The 14694-nt window shown below is 47.8% G+C and overlaps 1 protein-coding gene across 1 annotated transcript in view; it reads left to right on the forward strand.

Annotated features, from left to right (window-relative positions):
• The first annotated feature begins 2705 nt into the window (after positions 1-2705).
• The window catches only part of MESR3 (misexpression suppressor of ras 3), a 38482-nt gene continuing 26493 nt past the window's right edge, over positions 2706-14694 (forward strand). Inside the window, exon 1 of the mRNA XM_012376593.2 lies at positions 2706-3143. The gene's annotated coding sequence lies outside the window, so the exon portion shown is untranslated. The remainder of the gene's footprint in view (positions 3144-14694) is intronic.

The raw sequence follows: 14694 nt of genomic DNA on the forward strand, positions 1-14694 counted from the left end.
TCTCGATAACCGCGTCACAACAATCCAATTTCGTCTAACTTTGAAAATGTCATCTTCGTCGCAAGTTTAAATTTTTATATGGGATTCTTTGCAAAAAAGTGTACTTTATAAAATAAATTATAAGAAATTAAGAATTACAGCAACATATAAAGCTTAGAAAATTAGACACTATAGTGTACTTCAATTCGCCGTAGCTTAATAAGATATGAGACGGCGGTGTTTAACTGTACATTCGCAATTCGCCTCGTCCTCCATCGTGAGAATGAATCCTTTACCCTGCAAATCCCTTCACTTCGTATTCCACAAATCTTGAATCTCTTAATGCCTGAAATACGGGACCGCTTAACAGCGCATCAAATCCAACACACACGAATAACTGTGATTTATCGGCGAGGGAGAATCAAACGGTTCGCGCGGATGCAACTCGACGGATGTGCACGATTTCGCAAATGCTCGGATGGATTTATGGCCGAAAACGAAGCCTTGCGGAAGGGACGGAGGATTTGTCGCCTAAATTACACACGATCCACTTGCATTATTTCAGCAACCGAATTAATTCCGTGGAAGTTCAATCCTTTTTATTTCATTTGATATAAACAAATTCTGCTTCTCTTTCTTTCCTTACATATTCTTTTCATTTGTACGTACACAAAATCATATATGTTTTAGAAATTGAACAAATAATGGTAAACTTTTCAGTCTGGATATTACGTCTTCTGTCAAATAGCATTGACGTATCTTTTGCACAAAAAAAAGCTTTGCGTTTAAAGCTTACGCCTGCAAAGCTTTGATTTCCTGCTATTTCTCACGTGATCGACAAAAATCGAGAAAAATTGAGGGAAAAAAATCCGCGATTCACTAGCGCGGAGACAGAAAGCCAGAAGCTCTGCAGCGTAATTGCGAGACAAATCGATTTGACGTTAACTGAATATTTCTGAATTTCACAAGCGTTTATAAATGTAAAAAGTGATTATCCCGATGTGAAGCGAAATTAAACTCTAGGATTTTCTGAAATTCAGTAATTAGAGTATTTTATAAATCGCAATAGAACTGCGGAAAGAATTCTACTTATAATTTCATGTGCCATATAAAACTCATTTAAAGCGACTAAAAATTCGCGCTAGAATTGGAAATAAAAATCTATTTATGTAATAGAAAACATTTGAGGAATCAATATGTCACGCAAAATACAGACGACCGACGCTTATTTTATAAATATTTCCGATTTTCCAACTGTCTTCTGCTTTTACAAAACACAAACTTAGAAACAGAATTTCCACCTCAATTTTCATTGCGAATTATAGAACGCCCAAACTGAGTTTAATACAAGAAACATTTTAAAATTCGTTTATTCGACGTTTGCAGGCTAAAGAAAATATTTATGCATCAAGATGAAAACATTTCCTGTTTTTCTTATTGCTAGCTTCAGGCTTGTGCTCACAAAAAAATACGTGACTCCCATGGGTCACTCCGTACACATAAACATAAAAAGCAGTCGCGCGCATACACACACATACGCGCGTGTGCTTCTATCGTTTTACAAAACGCCCTCCGTTCTCTCTCTCTCTCTCTCTCTCTCTCTCTCTCTCTCTCTCTCTCTCTCTCTCTCTCTTTGTTTTGTTTAATAGCAAGGGTTGCCGCCAAAACAGCTTCCATTAGCTCCATTCCACGGTTGTTCCGCTGTGAGCGTTCCGGAAGAAACGAGACAGAAGGTGTTCTCGGAGCTTGTTCGTAATGAAATTCACTCGGCGGGAGCCATCAAATCGCTTTGAAAATATTCCTTTGTCCAAAGATCTTTCGGACACATGCGAGAGAATAAATTAGACATAAAACTATTTGCTTGTATGTGTGTGTGCGCGCGCGCGCGCATGTTTTTGTAAAACGAGTACCTCGCGACAAGTCGCGTTTTCTAAAGATTGCAACGCGTGTTTCGCCAGTTACTTGCGCTCGGCTCCGCATTTCGCACAGTCATGACGCGGACACATTGACCCCGATTTCAAAATGCATAGTACAACTGCTAAAGATACAAACGTAACACACAAACGACCGTCGGAATAATATTCGTAAAAATACTCTTTCACCGCGCGCTACGCGCGGGTGGACGAAAAAACAAAGACAAATCTCTTTGAGTAAAGTTATGTAAAATTTGTTGGACAAAATGCTGCGCATTTTCGTACGAAATCCTTGATCATCGGCAAAGCTGATGGAACATTCGAGACTAAAAACAGCAGGTCAAACCGTCTGACATAATATATGCCCATATAGAGTGCCCGCGTAAAAGTAAGATAATGCGTGTAAATCGAGAATTCTATTGGTTGTCACGGCGAAACCGACGTATTATCATATAAAGTACTCCGCGCGATTTACATATTCTATTCGCTGATATCGATTACGCGATCACGCCGCAATTCGATATACGGTATTGGAGCTCACGTGTTCCCGCGGACCCGCGAATTTCTATCTCGCCGCGGGAGCGAATAATTAATCGCGGACGGATTTACACGAGGCGTGTGTGCTGCCGTTAAAGTCCCAAGCGTAATTTACATGCGAGATGTTCGCAAAGGCGGCTCGAAATTCGCGAAAAGCACCAGCCGTGAGGTCCGGCGGGGCGCAGTCGAGGCGAGCAAGTGCATCGGATGCATCTTGCGCGCATCAAGTCTCCCACACCACACGCATACGTTGCAACGCGGCCACGCAGGCACGCGTGTGTTCGCCGCACGGCGATCGGCTTGCAGCCGCGAGCGCGGGAGGCGCACCGGAGTGAGTGAGCGACGAGGCGCCTCAGTCGACCGCCACCCTTCGCGAACGACGGTTCGTTCATCCGCCGTCGTTCTCCGCCTCGCCAGAGAGAGAGAGAGAAAGGAGAGAAATACACCTGCCTGAGAAGTGTTCCTTCCGCCACGCGCGATTTTCAGCTCCGTATAACACGTTCCGCGCGAGGTTTCCGAGCGGTGCGCGCAAACCGGGAGCAAAAGTTGCGATAAGGTGCCTGTCCCGCGCAAAGGGGTGTATTAAGGGTGCATTCACCATTGGGAAGTGCGATTTATCATGTGCCACGATCGAGCCTGAGAAATCTCATAGACGGACACTGAATTTCAAGACAGAAAGACTTGAAAGAGCATCGTGAAATCGTCGTCTCAACTGTGAGTATATTAATCTAAAGTTTTTACTTTTATCTTCTGACACGATTTTACTGTCAATATTGACTGACAATAAGCAAGCTTGTAATTGATTAATTATTTGCTTAATTAAGCAAATTTCTATGTTAAATTCTTTAAACTCTTTGCGAGTAAATTTAAATCGTGAAAATTTTTATTGCATTTTTAAGTAGGTTATTTCATTATTATTAAAAAAGAAATTGTAAGAAAAGTAAATACCTGTTGGTGCACTAGTTATATATTTATTGCACATTTCTAATTAGCTATTTTCAGATGTAATATGCATAATTGCTATTAATATATAAGTCATGTGTTAATTAAAACGCTCATTACTATCGCTTTAAATGACATATTTACGCACAGTACGTATGTTTACACTTTATTAGACATTATAATTGAGTCTCCTAATTATTCTAATTGCCATTGCATCTGATAAATTATTGTTATAAACCAAATAAACTTTGTTAATTAGAAGGCATTAGAGAACCTTGACAAGTCAACTGTCCCACCGATGACATAATATTCTTAATAGAGACAATGGGTTTTAATTGTACGCGTTGTCCATTATTTGCGTGCGTCGAGACGCGTTTAAAGCACGAAGGAAATGACATGTCGCGTGTCGCGGCAGGCGGAAGAGACGAGTTTCGAAAATGAGCGCAGCGCAATCGTTTCCGTGAAACCCATCCGCGGCTAAGCTCCGAGTTTATGTTAGACGTAAAACGGTTTTCGTGTGAATTACACAGGACATCCGTTGACGTTGCGAAAGAAATCTGACGGGAAGCGAGCAGCGCGCACGTAGCACGGGCGCAAATTGAAACCTTGAATATCGGATACGTTCGGCTTGCTCGATATCGCGGCCCGATCCATCTTAGTTAACAATGGCAGCGTCGAATTACGTTCATTCACCTTTCCGGTTTCCAACTCGATGCTTTATCGACGCGAACATTTTCGGCGGCACACTTCGCCGGAGCACCTGGCGGCGCGCGGGGGCTCTGCCCTCCGAATTAGTTCCACCCGCTTGTAATGCGCGCAGGAGCCGGAGAATCGCGAAATCGAAGGCATCCGGTCCGTTGAGCTCGTTAGAGACGCGAAATCTGCATTCGCGCGCGTACTTTCCGCTAACGAGGATAACGAAGCGTGCTTTAACGGAGAACTAATGACCGCCATTGCGCGCGGGCGCCCGTGAAGATGGATGCACACATCGTAGATGCACCGACGAAAACCCCGCGTTTCTTTCATCCTTCGCGCCACGATCGACGGAAAAATTTCGCGCGAGAAAAACATTATCGATCCTCTGAAATAATTATTGACGACATAACATGTTTTCAACATGCTCGGGCTGTTGGCTTGCGATCGAGGAAACTTGAAAGGCGCAATGCTTGTACATAATAATATTTTTTTTTCGAAATTTTGCTGAATTTTGATATATTTTTTTTTTTCAATATTTGTCCGACCATATAAAGTTTGGCTGTAAAATGCTAAAGCGATTGATGAAACTTTTAAGTTATAAAATACGAGGCCACGTTAAAAGGAATTTTATGCCTTTCAAGGACCCGCCGGATGATAAAACATTCCCCCGTCGAGCGCACCTGTGTACAAATTTTATCTCACAGATGACTCAGAGTTCCTTGAATTCCAACACAATCGAAAATTCTTTTACAAAATCAGAGTAAGCGATAAGCGTTGAAAATGTGGTTATCTATTAAAAAAAAAAAAAAAAAAAAAAGATTGAAAGTATCAGCGGAAATGTGCGTACGGTGTCAAAGGTGCGCGCGTAAAAGCGATCGTTATGCGAGGAACGTTGAACTCCCGGGTGAAGATCATTATCTCGACGACTAGGAAGCAATTTCTTGCGTTACACAGGCGACTGGGTACAAATGTGGACATGCCTAAGCGCGAATAATGCAGTCTACATACGGAAAAGACAGAAACCGGATTCGTGATCGCCGGCCATTCGCGGCTCGTCGTACTTTCTTTCGTTGTTTCTTCGCCGGCCGCGCCTCTCGTGGGACGCGCTATGAGAAAAACGGATATCCTGCCGATGATCCAGACGCGCGTGTGTGAAACATTCAAGCGGTAACACGAGGAAAGTTTCCCGTGGAAAGTATTTCCGCGTGAAACGCGATGCAGATCCGATTTGTTCTGTCGCGACAAGACGAAAAGTTTTTACAGAATGCACATAAATATGTAGTTTTGCGGCGAAGTTTCGATTGCAGAATAAAAATGCGGAATATTTTGCGCACAAATTTGCGCAGACAAGCGTAACGACAGCGATATGAAAACGAATAAAATTTGCAACATGGAAAACAACATCTTCGCAGATGTGATTTTGGTAGAAAAAAAAAAAAAAACGGCAATTCGTTAACTTCCTTTAGAAATTCGATTATACCTGTTGCCTTCGAATTTCGTTATCGCTCCTGAACACGTGTGAACGGTGTCCTGCCAGAAAAATATTTGTAATAAAGATTCGCTGTGACACGGTTTTCTCGCCTGACAAATATTTCACGTGTAATCCTATCAAAAGTGATGGGCGAGCGAGCGTAACAAACACGGCGATCGCGTGCGTCGCGCAAGTCCATTAATTGCGGCTCTCGGTTTCGATTCCGCGAGAGGTTGAAATCGAGCGGGCGGTCTTTGCACAGCCGCCGTTTCGCGCTCGTAAATCTCTCGGCGGTTGTTTCGCCGCGCGAAACGCCTTCGAGTGAGCCGGCGCCGTTTCGTAACTCGTTACAATTAAATCGCAGGAAAATTCTATTCCGCGAACAGATACCGCCGAACGGCGGCGTGGAGTTGAGCCTGAGAGGAAAAAAAAAAAGAGGAAGCCGTACGAAAGAGAGAGAGAGAGAGATCGATCGCGGTGTATCCTGAATTGTCGGTCCAAACCGCCGGCAATTATGGGAGAAAACGCGAGTCCGCGTTTCCCGGCGCTGCGCGCCGCGGCGAGAAATCGCCGGATAAAAATAAGACGGCAGGGGCGAAGAAAAAAAAAAGAGCGGTGTGGCAATAATACTTATTTCCCAGCCTGCGAACTTGTGTGTAAAACGCGCGCGTGTATCCCGGCGTGTCCTTATCACGGCCGATCAGCGCGCATTAAAACGCTCGCGTAATCGGAACGTGTCCGCCGCGCAATTCGTCGTGGCAATTATTCACTCGCGATTCCCACGGCGAATCGAGAACAAAATCGCGGACTGGTGTGTCATTCGCGGGTTACCGTGTCGGCGTTTTGCAAGATTGCGATACGCAGTCAACACTTTTCCCGACTTTTCGCGTCAAATATGGGCTTTGGAAATAGGTTTTTTTTTCCGAAATATTTGTAGATTTCTTCTGCGACTGACGAGAAAGGACAAAAGTCAGAAGACACGCGCATTTGCCTCTTTTTTGTTTGGAACGCGCGTTCCGGCGTGTTGTGTTAACAAAAGCGCCGGACATCGAAAGGGTTGCTCTACTGAAAAATACGAAATCGCCGAAATCCCTACGCGAGTTTTGCGTCGCGCGCATTTCACTTGCAAATAAAAACTCATGCAGTCGGAAACTGGCGCTTTTCACGAGAGCTCCCTCTCTCTCTCTCTCTCTTTCTCTCTCCTCGCCGCGGCACGGTCGCATCTGTTATCGGTGCCATCGCGATAACGATCAGAAGAGCCGCGTTTTCCTCACCGAATTTATTGCGGTACTCAATCGAACGTAACCGAAGCGTGGCGATCACCGTCGCAGCTCTCGCGTATTTGCATGCGCGATCCCGCGGAAGGGGCGGAACATAAGTCACGACCGATCGGCCGATCGATCAAGGGCTGTCGATACAGGCAGAAGTGTGAAAAACCGCGATCGCGAGAAGAAAAGAATCGAGCGGGCGAGAGTAAAGCGAGCGAGGCGAAAGGGACAAAGAGAGCGATGCGCGCGAAGCGCGAAATCGTATCGGCGATAAGCCGCGCGCGCGTGTGTGTGTGTCTGGCTTCGACATACATGGAAATTAGATCACCGTGTCACGCATACGTGGCGCGAGCGGGCGATTCGTCACGCACATACCTGCACACGCGGGTCCGCATTTTCATCTCGCTTAGTTGGGAATCGCGTTTCGAGACGACTTCACTTTACGACCGGTATTGAGCGAGCGAGGTGAGCGCGCGGGCGAGGCGGAGAGAAAAGCCGGCAACGAAAGTTGACATAAAACAAGACGTATACGCGCGCATCGCGGATAAAAATTGTACGTTGGCAAGAGTGTCTTCCTGAATGTATAATAAAAACTTTGTTTTCGCGAGGGAAACGCGTGGGATTAAATTTACGGCGCGATCCGTGGCGATGCTTCGAAAAATTAATATCGCGCAATAGAGATCGTCAGTTGTCGGTCGACGCGTTCGTTATCGTCAGCTGTGTTTGCTATTTCCGCCCGCGGATCATTACGTCTAGATTGCTCCGTGAAATATGGACGACGTCGGGCGAACTTGGTAAACGCGGCAACTTTTCGCCGGGACGATTAAGTCAAATCGAAGAGTGATCGCGGGATGATTGAGCTATCGCCACGATCGGTGCCTTTGACGCCGATCTCGGGCCGAGCGTTACGCTTTTCCCATGACGCGAGCACGCGGAAAGCGGAATTGTGTGCCGGCCTTCGTCGCTACGTGTAGCGGTAACCTTGTTCATTAAAGCGTTATCGCAGTAATACTAATTAACGGTAAGCTTGTTCATTAATCACGACAGATTTCTTGCGCCACAAAGATGGAATTAACCGTAACGAGGGTACTAGTCCGATTTTCTTGCATAATTAGTTTACCTCATCCGATATCGGACGAGAGAGCGGTGTCGCAGAGGGGAAATGAATGATTGCGATAATCGCCACTCTCTACGCGGCATCGGAATGAATTAATTTCACGGCTTCAGCGGCGCGCTCGATTCCCGCGAAAATGGCAACTGTCGTCCGAGCGTTGTTTCGCGCAGCGATCGCATTATTAATGCAGGCATTGTACACAGCCGTTGGTGCGCGCAGCGGACGAAACGGTAAACATAGGCGCGGCGTGTGTTTATCGAGACATTAAGAAATCGTGACGTCATACTCTCTTGATGTGTCAAACACGCGTGAGGGGGGAGAGGAGCATTCGACAATGAGGCACGGTCCTAAACTAACATTGACGAAGTTTATAGTATCCGCGTGACGGATGTAATGTCGCCCGCCGGCGGTGTCCCAAAGTCGAGCACGACTCTACAATCCCATTCGTCGTCGATAAGATAATGCAAATGGCGTTGCGAGACCTCGGAATGCTTGACGAAACGGGAGGATCACTCCGCGCGAAGGACTGTCTCGCTTAATTACAGTCCGGTGTCAGCTCTTGTTGGCACAACTTTTTCTCACCCGCGTCGGGAACGCATTGAGACGGCTGAGACAACTTCTCTCTGACGCAACTCGCACGCCAATGCATTTGCGTTCCGTGTAATCTAAACTAATTAACAGCTCCGGGGGAAGTCGGAGGTGCAAATTAAGCATGGAAAAATACAGTCATTTTCCTTTTCCGCTTTTACGAAACGACCGGCGCGCCGTCGTGCAAACAAAAATCTGGAAAATTGAAGCGAGCCCGGCGCGTAATTTCGCGTAATGCGTTTTTCCAAGTGCTCCTCCTCGCGTTTCGAGGACCTCTTTTGCACGATAGCGCTCGTTGCGCAATTGCCACTCGACGCAAGAAGTCGCACTCGCGTCTAGCGGAAAAAAAAAAATATCGCTACGTAACTCACGTCCGTAATTGCGGCGAAGCGCCATCGCGCAGTCATTTACAATTTTGATTGCCGCAAAACACGTGCCCGGCGCGCTAATAATAATTTGTTTACGTCGACTTTTGCTTCCTACATAATCTTCCTTCTCCTTTCCGACTCAATAGGTCGTTCGCGGTTGACTTTTTTTCTTTAAAAATTCACATATGCAAATCGGCGTGGGGGAATTGAGAAAAATAATTCGAAAGATGAAAAACGGAGTGCGGTCTCGAGATACATTCGGCTACCTGAATTTTATCGGCGGGAATGTGTACTTTCTTCTCGGCGTTACGACACGTCGTTTTATCGTAAATTCGAAATATCGACGGGAGAGAGAAAGAGAGAGAGAGAGAGATAAGCCCGACGAGAACGCAGTAACCGGTGTGTCAACGTCGGTGGGCACCGACGTGTATTTCATTGCTGGAAAGAGCGATATCGCCACGGGGCCTCGAGTATCGCGGAGCTGCGAGATAACGGGCTAACGTTCGGGCTGACATAAAGTAGACGTTTTCCTCTGCACATCGTCGAGTATCGACGTTCGACTATCGGTCGGACATATGTCGATCGAATTCACTTCCCTCTTTGAAAGAGAGCTTTCAGCGCACGTCTCCTTTTGTCTCCTTTTTCATTTTTTTTTTCATTTTTTTTTTTTATAAATGTACATTATAATTATTAACTCAATAAAGCGTAAAAAAAAAAGTTGACGTTCGATTCCGGATTACTATTAATACTTCGTGTCCTCGTTTTTACGTCGTCGCATTCACCGAAACGCCGAAGCCCGAGCGAGTAAGCGACGTATAATAAATCCGCGCGAGGATGAAGCCGACGTTTGCGGCTTGTTATCCAGCTCGGCGCGCATCTCCCCGCGGCAAGCGGTGCGCATTGTTAAATGTAATGCCGCGCGCACAGGTGATCAGATAACATTTAAGTAGGAAATAGAAATCTCGGCCGCGCGCGTGCTTAAAGGTTAAACGATTCCGCCGCCACGATCGCCGACAGATTTATCCGTCGCGACTGAAAGCCGATGGATACATTGTTCGCTGTTCTAACAGCGAAATAATCGTGTTCTCCGATGATGACCGGGCGATCCGGCCGTATCGGCGGAATCGGTACCGTCGACTACACGCTACCGAGGAGACTATTAGGGGCGGGCGAGGAAAATGCCCGATGTCCGATTCTGCCGCGCGCAAGATTAGCCGGTCGCTAAGTGCGGCACGATCGACGCGAAGAAGGAAACTCCGTCCGGCAAATGGCCGCGGCAGATTGCGAACGGAGGAGAGATCCATTAGCGGCGCTCGATCCGACGATCTTTGACCGTTGCGTCGCAACGACTTACGGCGGCGTAACTTGGGCTGCACGCGCCATTACCGTCCTCTTCATTCCGCGCGCATTCATCGCGCACTCGCGCGCAACACGTGCGATGGAAGGATCCGGAGGATCGTCTCGTTGAGGGTCAATTAAGCGGAATCGCCAAACACGACGGGATGTGATTCGACGCTTCGCCTGGAAAGTCTCTCGGAGGCGCGCGCGCGTAGAAATCGCTAATCGCCATTTTTCTCTTCGCCATTTCGCAGATGCACGGGATCGAATCGCGAAGAAAATTGGTGGCTGCGGGAGCCCGAGATCTCTCGCCGCGATTGCACCGAAAAGGAAAGAATTGCTGCCGCGGAGAACTGTGTCAAGGGGCGACTCGCCGGTGGTGCGCGTACCGCGCCTTCGCGCGCCGATTATCTCTCGCGTGCAGCCATGCGTGTAACTCGCGCGGAGCGCACCTCGGCGGCTGGGCGCAGACGGCGCCGGCAATCCCCGTGGTCGGAGAAATCGAGGATCTGGAACTTGGTTCGGCGCGGCCGGAAGCGACGACCGCGACGACCGCGACGACGCTCTTGCCGCTAATCCGGACTTGCCGGCGAAGCCGCGGCCGAAACTCGCGAGACACGTGAAAAGTTGGCCGATAAAGTCGCGGCGTTCGATTCGATTTAACGCGACACCAGTTTATCCACGATGTGCTGGCGCGGCGCGTAATTGATTTAAGCGATTCAACTTCCCGATTTCAAACTTCTCCGATAGCTTATTCCGAGTGTTGAGAATTTCGCGAACTCCTCTCAAGAGCGCGATAGAATACTAACAATCTTTCGTATTATTTATAACATCTTGTCGATACAACCGGACGATTATAAAACACGGCGTTACAATTAGAAAGAAACAGGTGGAAAAAGAATCGCTGAATCATATTATGTAGAAACTTAGAAAATCAGGATTAGATGATACAGCAATTCGTATCCCTGAGTCGCTCAATGTTAAAAGGATAACCATAATTTATCAAATCTTCAAATTAGGTAACTCTGTTCACTCCATTCTATTTTGGATTTGGATAAAAATTAATGTATTTTTAATTGAAAAAGTGTTGTCCTTCCAAGAGTTGCGTCTAATAGAAACATGCCTTTTGACATCGAGCAATTTATCTAGCTTAAGAAGAGGGCAGAAGCAGCTCCGACGAGAAGATAAACGAGAAATTAAGAGCGAGAAGATCTTGCGGAAGTAAGCGGCATAAGTAATCGCGATGAAAACCGCGTTCGCGTATATTTATCGCCATCAACTACACAGCGCAAGCTACTATCAATCCAGTTTAGCCTTGGCGGCGATAAATTCTCACGGCGGAGGCTGCGGCGTGACGCCGACCGGCTTTCTCGCGGTGAACGGCGCCGATTAGTCAATTAGCCAATTATAAAAGTACGACGTTAATCGCGAGTGAAATTACGATCTTCCCCCCGCTTTTGCGCCCGGCGCCGCGCCGTCCGACGATCGTGGACGCGCTGTGGAAATAAGCCTAGTCATCGCTGGCTCGCGAATGCGAAGACGTAGGTGCGAATTTTAATTCGCCCTCGGGGATGCATAATCGATTTCGCGCCGAGTTCACGACGCGCGGAACGTGCCGTCCTCGTAAGAAACGCGAGAGCGGGCCACGCGCGCGCTCACCGGTGCTGCGTCTCTTCTTCCGGAGAGAAGCGCGCGACGGAGGAGCCGGTCGCGCCGGCCGACGCTTTTAAATTCAGGTGCCGTGACCGGTATGCAAAAATTCACCGGGCGAAGTAATACGAGGAAGCGGCGGGGCGGGGCGGGGCGCGCCGGGGCCCGTCGTGTATGGTCAGTCGGTTCGTTGACCGATCTTTTCTCCTCTTTTCTCCGCCGTCGCCGCCGCCGCCGCCCCGCCGCGCACCGTCATCCTCGCCGCCGCGGTCCTTTTGCCTTCCGGCGCTCGGGCACGGATTGCGAAGGGAACGAAGAAGGATGCGTCCCTTCGCCTTTGGATGCGTGCGCCGCGTGTGTCGCGGAACGGCGAAAATCGCGACCGATCGACCCGCGCGGACGAGTTCACGGATGCGAACGTCTTTCGCTCCCCCTCCCACCTGTCCCTCTTCTGATCGCCGAAATGAAGATTTATGTGTGACAGGCGGAGAGACTCGCCTTTCTCCCGATCGGCTTAGCTCTGCTTCTCTCTCTCTCTCTCTCTCTCTCTCCGAGGGGCCGACCTATCGCTGGGTCAAGGAGATTCGCTTTACGGAGATTGTAGCCCTCGAGGAGCAGCGATTGACGATGAGACACTCGCGCTCCAACGGCTTGTAAAACGGGCTCTTAAAACGTTGGCCGTGTTCCCGTCGACTCGAAGTACGAGTGCAGAAGAAGAAGTTCCGGAAGAATCAGATTTTACTTTTCACTGCGTCCTCTCGCTACGCGCGAAAGCAAAGAGAGAGAGAGAGAGAGAGAGAGCGTGAGAAGCGTGAACGCGCGAAACGAAAATGAATCGCCACTAGAAGCAATCCCGTTAATTACCGCGTGCATCTCCTTCAGTGCGCACGGGAGAGTCCACTTCCGGTCTGGTGGTTTTCCCCCCCGCCGTCGCGGAGAGAAATCGATAAATGTGGCGACGCTATGCGCACAAGTCCCGGGATAGGTCGACGAGCTGCTGGCATCTTCGATCGTAATTAAGTGGGGATTCGTAATTAAGCGTGAAAGTTATCAAGAGTATCGATTGAAAGCGCGAGCTTCGATACGCGTCGATCGGCGCTATTACAACTTTCGTCGCTTCGTAGACGCTGCGACGCTGCCGAAAGTGTCGTACGGTGAAAGGAATAATTGGGACCTTCGAGTAAATAGGACAGCGCGACGAGTCCCTGGCGATAAAGTCGGTAATTATCGCTTTACGATAATGTGACGTATCAAATATTTGACACTTTCTAACGACTTTACGATTATCAACTTATTCTCCAAATGTTTAATTATCATAATCTCTTTAGAATTAGAAATTAACGTCTCCATTTTGTTCGAGCAGCTCGATAACACGCTCGGTCTTATTTACGTCGAATTCTTTTAATTTATCGTTTTTCGAATCCTCGCAATAAAGCACAGTCTTCATTTCGCGCGGCGCGGCCGCCGATACGACGCGCACAGTTATCGAACGTTCTCTGTTGCTGCACGTTTGCAATTATTGGAAATAGTGTCGTACGCAATCACACAATGCCGAAGAATTCGTTTGCAATTGCTTTCAGCTGTCGCTTCAACGTCGACAACGGCCCGCCGCTTTTGATTTCCTCTCGATACACCAATACATCTGCTTTCATTATTCTTTGACGAAGACGCAAATTCAATTATTCCCGCACAATGTCGCGTTATAGCTTTTAATTAATTAAAACACTTAACATTTACGGATATCGTTGCGTTATCGGAGGAAAAATAACATCCATGTTCGCTGATGGAAATCGCAACGATTTGTCAAAGCTAACAGCGATGAATTGATAATTCAAGTAGCGAAAGACGAGTGCGCGCGATGAAATAATCTGAAAAATTAATTAGCAAATTCGAGCTTTGCTTTCTCGAACTTTACCCAAGCCGGCGTATTAAAAAATTCCATTAATATATTGCGCGCTCCGAGCGCGTATTAAAAGTTGCACTCCCGCGGCGGAATTCTCACGTCTACAGCCGAAAGCCCGGCGTCTATTACGCGCTCATTTTCGTCCTCGCTTTTTAGAGAGAAGAGGAAAAGAGGTCGAGAAGCGAGTAGAGACGGCCGACGCGCGAATGCATTTCTCTCCTGGAATTTCTCTCAAATCTTCCTCCGCCTTGAGAGCGCGTGGCCTGCCGCGCTCTTTCTCTCCTTCTTTCGGACCGGGATTCACGGACGCGAGACCGCCGGGGAATAATTGTCCGAGTAAAGCCGGGACGCGCCGTGTACGCGCCGCGCGTGATTAACCGGCGCGAAATTAAACCGGTTTCCGACGGCGATGCGCTTCGCGGCAGATACGCGCGGGCCGATAAACGAAATTAATGAATATCGATTTCAGCCCGGTCGCGCGATTCGCCAAATTGACGAAGAGAGCAACCGCTAATGTGAAAAAAGAGAAATGTACACGCCGGAAAATCAGTCGATTTCTGTTTTAATGCTCCGCAAAGTAACTGTTGCTTCGGCCGAGGCGTCTGATGATATTGCTACGCTAATCCATGTTTACAGGTAAGCAACGGTAACCGTAGAGCTGGTTGCTCCAAGACGGGCAAACCTGAACCCAGTTAACTAAGTTTGCCGTCTCCGCGTTTGTATCGCGGGTGAAACTATATGTACTCTATAAATGTATAGTCTTTAAAGTTAAGATAACTATGGCTGTGTAGGTTAATCATGACGAAACTTCGCGGTGGGACGAGAATATAAACAAGCGTGAAGAGAAGTCGAATCGCTTCAGTTTCGAACCTTTCCCCAGAAATAAGTTTATCGGCGGCGACAAATGAGCAAATAATTCGTGCGCGT

The sequence above is a fragment of the Linepithema humile genome, chromosome 4 (genome assembly GCF_040581485.1).
Source record: "Linepithema humile isolate Giens D197 chromosome 4, Lhum_UNIL_v1.0, whole genome shotgun sequence".
NCBI lineage: Eukaryota > Metazoa > Arthropoda > Insecta > Hymenoptera > Formicidae > Linepithema > Linepithema humile.